This window comes from Chiloscyllium punctatum, chromosome 29, assembly GCF_047496795.1.
Source record: "Chiloscyllium punctatum isolate Juve2018m chromosome 29, sChiPun1.3, whole genome shotgun sequence".
NCBI lineage: Eukaryota > Metazoa > Chordata > Chondrichthyes > Orectolobiformes > Hemiscylliidae > Chiloscyllium > Chiloscyllium punctatum.
The window spans coordinates 73,882,572-73,888,888 of record NC_092767.1 but is presented as its reverse complement, the minus strand read 5'-3'; positions in this window follow the sequence as shown (position 1 = coordinate 73,888,888).

Below are 6,317 nucleotides of genomic sequence, written 5' to 3'. Positions count from 1 at the left end.
CATCAATTTCTGTTTGTAATTGTCATTCATCTTAAAATTAAAACACGCTTGCAATTAATTCCCATTCTTCAGAAATATAACTGTTGAAATGTAAAACTATCTACTTCATCCATGAACACATGCTGATCTGACTGGGGCTTCAAGCATTACTTACCTTTTGAAGGACTTCAGAATTTGGGGACAGCGGGTAAATTAAGTGTTAAGGCACATCCATTTGTTGCTGAGTGCAATAGAATGTATGCCAGCCTGTTTGGCAATGTTCATCCCTTTCACCAGTGTCCAAAGGCACTTAATTAGATTGGGACAAATGCATGGGTGTTCTGCTTCAAATTTGTGACCTCTTAAAAGTGGCATATGTCAGTAAGCTGTCAACAGCAGAAGTTGAAAGACTGCTTCAAAGCCCGAGGTAAAATCTGTTTAGTGCACAAGAATTATTTATTGTTAAATGAGCAGATATTGTTACCAGACTCCCTGGCAAGAGCAAAAATAGAATCACTAATCAGCCATGGATGTTCTGCTTCAAATCTGTAACCTTTCCAAACTGGCATATCAGCAAGCCTGAGACAGAGATGTAGGCTAGAGAACACGCAGAAGTGAAAAGATTGTTTCAAAGCCTGTTGTGAAAATCTGTTTAGTGCACAAGATTTATTTATTGTTAAATGAGCAGATATTGTAATCAGATTCCCTGGCAAAAGCAAAAATAGAATCAGGACTCCATCCATTAGCTTAAATTCACTTCTTCCATACCAGAGGTATGGTGGCAGCAATGTATGATATCTACAAGATGTACTGCAGAAATTCACCTATGCTTCCTTCCAAACACGTCTGCTACCATTTGGAAAAAAGACGAGCAGATGCATGGGAATAACACCACCTGGAAGTTCCCCTCCAAACCACTAACCATCCTGACTTGAAAATATGTTGCCATTCTTCAAGTGTCATGAGGTCAAAATCCTGGAATTCCAGTCAATGGTAGGGCCCTAGGGAGTGTTATGGAACAAAGAGATCTCAAGAGTACAGATTCATAGCTCCTTGAAATGGCATCATAGGGAGACATGGCAGTGAAGAAGGATTTTGGCATGTTTTCTTTCATCGGTCTAAGCATTGTGTTTAGGTGTTATGATGTCTTGATGCAGCTGTACAAGATGTTAGTAATACCACATTTGAAATACTGCATGCAGTTCTGGTGGCACTATTATCAAAAGAATATTTTTAATCTACAAGTCAAGGTGGTTTGTGACTGGAGGGGAAATTTCAAGTGGTGGTGTTCCCACACCTGTTGCTTTTGTCCTTCTAGATGATAGTGGTTACGGGTGTGGAAGGCCAAACAGCCATTCAAGAACAAAATTCAACACCACAGTCTCAAGGATAATTATGGATGGGGTAGTTCATGCTGGCCCAGCAAGCAATGCCCATATCACATGAAAGCACATGATATAGCTCAAATGATTAAGATAAATAAACAAAAATAGAAGCATTGGCTCGAACTATTGAACTATGGTTCCAAGTCTATCCAAGATGGAGGATGGGAAAAATTTCTTGCTGTAACAGCTGCTCCTTTATTGAGGTATTTTAGGTGTTGGAGGTGATTTCCTCAAATTCCAGAAACAACAATTACTGTTTTTATGCTGTTGCATTGTTTTGGAACTTTGGGGAAAAAAAACGTCAAAACAACAGCAGTTTAAAAGGGAGAAGAACAGACAAAGGAAGCACATGGTGAAGTCAGTGCAGGGGAGATAGAGAAAGAAACTGACAGCAGTGAACCTGCACAGTTACTGCCTTTGCTCTTTGAATTCATGTATTACTGGACATTGAAGTGCATCTGGGAAAATTGACAAACAGTGAAATTCACAACGGACCTTGGAGGAACTGTTTGGGTGAAGTTCACATCACGGAAGCAGATAAGTGTATTAATTTTAAGTGGGACCTACAGAAAGTCTGCAGTAGTGAGTAGAGTGGGTTCTTTCTTGATTATATGTTTTTTGAGATGTCTCTTGATTAAACATAAAATGTAAACCATAACTATTAATTTAACCTGGGGCAGTGTTTTGTAGAGGAAGAAGACAGTGTTATTTTCTGGGTCTGTAGATTGTGAAGGAGCAAAAATGACCTGTAATAGAGTGGTATGCGCTTCTTTTCAGATGTGGGAGTTTAAAGAGGGTTACTGTGGATTATATCTGTAATAAAGGCTGTTGGTTGCAAATCTTATCAGATCAAATGGATCAGTTGGAGAGACAGTTAGTAGCAATGAGGAATTTGCAACAGCAACAGTATGTGATGGATGGTAGTTATAGGAAGGGGGAGGGGAGTCTCAGATACATTCACATAGATGGGTTAACTCCAGGAAAGGTAAGAGAGGTAGGCAGCTAGTGCAGGAGCCTTCTGTGGCTATACCCATTTGAAATAAGTATGCTGCTTTGGAAAATGTAGGAGCTGATGGATTCTCAGGGGAGCGTAGCACGAACAGCCAAGTTTCTGGTATTGAGACAGGCTCTAATGCAATGAGGGGTACGTCGGGTTCCAAGAGATCAATTGTGTTAGGGGATTCTGTAGTCTGAGGTACAGATAGACGTTTCTGTGGCCAGCAGCGAAAAATCAGAATGGCGTGTTGCTTCCCTGGGGCCAGGATCAAGGATGTCTCTGAGAGGGTGCAGAATGTTCTCAAGGGGGAGAGGGGCCAGCACGAGGCCATTGTCCACATTAGAACCAACGACATAGGAAGAGAAAAGGTTGAGATGCTGAAGGGAGATTACAGAGAGTTAGGCAGGAATTTTAAAAGGAGGTCCTCGAGTGTAGTAATATCTGGATTACTCCCGGTGCTACGAGCTAGTGAGGGCAGGAATAGGAGGATAGAGCAGATGAATGCATGGCTGAGGAGTTGGTATGTGGGATAAGGATTCACATTTTTGGACCATTGGAATCTCTTTTGGGGTAGAAGTGACCTTACAAGAAGAACTGGATGAACCTAAATTAGAAGGGGACTAATATACTGGCAGGGAGATTTGCTAGAGCTGTTTAGGAGGATTTAAACTAGTAAGGTGGGGGAGGGGGGGGGAGCGGGGGAGGGAGCGGGGGAGGGAGCGGGGGAGGGGTAGGGGGGTGGGGGGAGGGAGCAGGGGAGGGATGGGGGGGTGGGGGGAGGTGGCGGGGGAGTGGGGGGAGGTGGCGGTGGGACCCAGGGAGATAGTGAGGAAAGAGATCAATCTGAGACTGGTACAGTTGAGAACAGAAATGAGCCAAACATTCAGGGCGCAGGTATGGATAAAGTAGGAATAATGAATTAAACTGCATTTATTTCAATGCAAGGGGCCTAACAGGGAAGGCAGATGAACTCAGAGCATGGTTAGGAACATGGGACTGGGATATCATAGCAATTACAGAAACATGGCTCAGGAATGGACAGGACTATCAGCTTAATGTTCCAGGATACAAATGCTACAGGAAGGATAGAAAGGGAGGCAAGAGAGGAGGGGGAGTGGCATTTTGGATAAGGGATAGCATTACAGCTGTGCTGAGGGAGGATATTCCCAGAAATACATCCAGGGAAGTTATTTGGGTGGAACTGAGAAATAAGAAAGGGATGCTCACCTTATCGGGATTGTATTATAGATCCCCTAATAGTCAGAATGAAATTGAGAAACAAATTTGTGAGGAGATCTCAACTATCTGTAAGAATAATAGGGTGGTTATGGTAGAGAATTTTAACTTTCCAAACATCGATTGGGACTGCCATAGTGTTAAGGGTTTAGGTGGAGAGGAATTTGTTAAGTGTGCACAAGAAAATTTTCTGATTAAGTATGATTAAGTACCTACCAGAGAAGGTGCAAAACTTGACCTACTCTTGGGAAATAAGGCAGGGCAGGTGACTGAGGTGTCAGTGGGGAAGCACTTTGGGGCCAGCGACCATAATTCTATTAGATTTAAAATAGTGATGGAAAAGGATAGACCAGATCTAAAAGTTGAAGTTCTAAATTGGAGAAAGGCCAATTTTGACGGTATTAGGCAAGAACTTTCAAAAGCTAATTGGAAGCAGATGTTCGCAGGTAAAGGGACGGCTGGAAAATGGGAAGCCTTCAGAAATGAGATAACGAGAATCCAGAGAAAGTATACTCCTTCTTAGGGTGAAAGGAAAGGCTGGTAGGTACAGGGAATGCTGGATGACTAAAGAAATTGAGGGTTTGGATAACAAAAAGAAGGAGGCATATGTGAGGTATAGACAGGATAAATCGAGTGAATCCTTAGAAGAATATAAAGGCAGTAGGACTATACTTAAGAGGGAAATCAGGAGATCAAAAAGGGGACATGAGATAGCTTTGGCAAATAGAGTTAAGGAAAATCCAAAGGGTTTTTTAAAATACATTAAGGAGAAAAGGGTAACTAGAGAGAGGATAGGACCCCTCAAAGATCAGCAAGGCGGCCTTTGTGTGGAGCGGCAGAAAATGGGGGAGATACTAAACGAGTATTTTGCATCAGTATTTACTGTGGAAAAGGATTTGGAAGATATGGACTGTAGGGAAACTCTGTTGGAAGCTAGAGAAAGGATTGCTGGGCCTCTTGCTGAGATATTTGTATCATCGACAATCACAGGTGAGGTGCAGGAAGACTGGAGGTTGGCTAACATGGTGCCACTGTTTAAGAAGGGTGGTAAGGACAAGCCAGGGAACTATAGACCAATGAGTCTGATGTCAGTGGTGGGCAAGTTGTTGGACGAAATCCTGAGGGACAGGATGTACATGTATTTGGAAAGGACTGATTAGGGATCGTCAACATGGCTTTGTGCGTGGGAAATCATGTCTCACAAACTTGATTGAGTTTTTTGAAGAAATAACAAAGAGAATTGATGAGGGCAGAGCGGTAGATGTGACCTATATGGACTTCAGGAAGGCGTTTGACAAGGTTCCCCACGGGAGACTGGTTAGCAAGGTTGGATCTCACGGAATACAGGGAGAACTCGCCATTTGGATACAGAATTGGCTCAAAGGTAGAAGAAAGAGTGTGGTAGTGGTGGAGGGTTGTTTTTCAGACTGGAGGCCTGTGACCAGTGGGGTGCCACAAGGATCGGTGCTGGGTTCTCTACTTTTTGTCATTTACATAAATGATTTGGATGCGGGCATAAGAGGTACAGTTAGTAAGTTTGCGGATGACATCAAAATTGGAGGTGTAGTGGACTGCGAAGAAGATTACAACAGCTTACAACAGGATCTTGATCAGATGGGCCAATGGGCCGAGAAGTGGCAGATGGAGTTTAATTGGAGATAAATGTGAGGTGCTGCATTTTGGGAAAACAAATCTTAGCAGGACTTGTATACTTAATGGTAAGGTCCTAAAGAGTGTTGCTGAACAAAGAGACCTTGGAGTGCAGGTTAATAGCTCCTTGAAAGTGGAGTCTCTGGTAGATAGGATAGTGAAGGAGGCATTTGGTATGCTTTCTTTTATTGGTCGGAGTATTGAGTACCGGGGTTGGGAGGTCATGTTGTGGCTGTACAGGACATTGGTTAGGCCACTGTTGGAATATTGCATGCAATTCTAGTCTCCTTCCTATCGGAAAGATGTTGTGAAACTTGAAAGGGTTCAGAAAAGATTTACAAGGATGTTGCCAGGGTTAGAGGATTTGAGCTATGGGGAGAGGATGAACAGGCTGGGGCTGTTTTCCCTGGAGTGTCAGAGGCTGAGGGGTGACCTTATAGAGGTTTACAAAATTATGAGGGGCATGGATAGGATAAATAGACAAAGTCTTTTCCCTGGGGTCGGGGAGTCCAGAACTAGAGGGCATAGGTTTAGGGTGAGAGGGGAAAAATATAAAAGAGATCTAAGGGGCAACTTTTTCACACAGAGCGTGGTATGTGTATGGAATGAGCTGCCAGAGGATGTGGTGGAGGCTGGTACAATTACAACATTTAAAAGGTATTTGGATGGGTATATGAACAGGAAGGGTTTGGAGGGATATGGATCGGGTGCTGGCAGGTGGGACTAGAAGGGTCTGTTTCCATGCTGTACATCTCTATGACTCTAGTTAGCTGCCTTTAGAACTGGGCACAGTAAGTGAGGGTGATTTTGCTGTAACTGGGATTCTGAATCTCTAGGGGAAAGATGAAAAAAGGAAAAAAATGTCAGCCTGGATTCCTGTCACAAAGTATCTGCCCAGTGACCCAACCACTTCCCTCTCTAACCCCTTGCTGGCAAGTTTAAAGGTCATTGCCAAGGTGGAATTTCATTGCTAACTGTGATGTTCCCATAATCAAATAACTTGCTACTATTCACATTCTTGGTTTGCACATACTGTTTGAGGTGAATACCAAAGAGCTAGGCTATTAGCC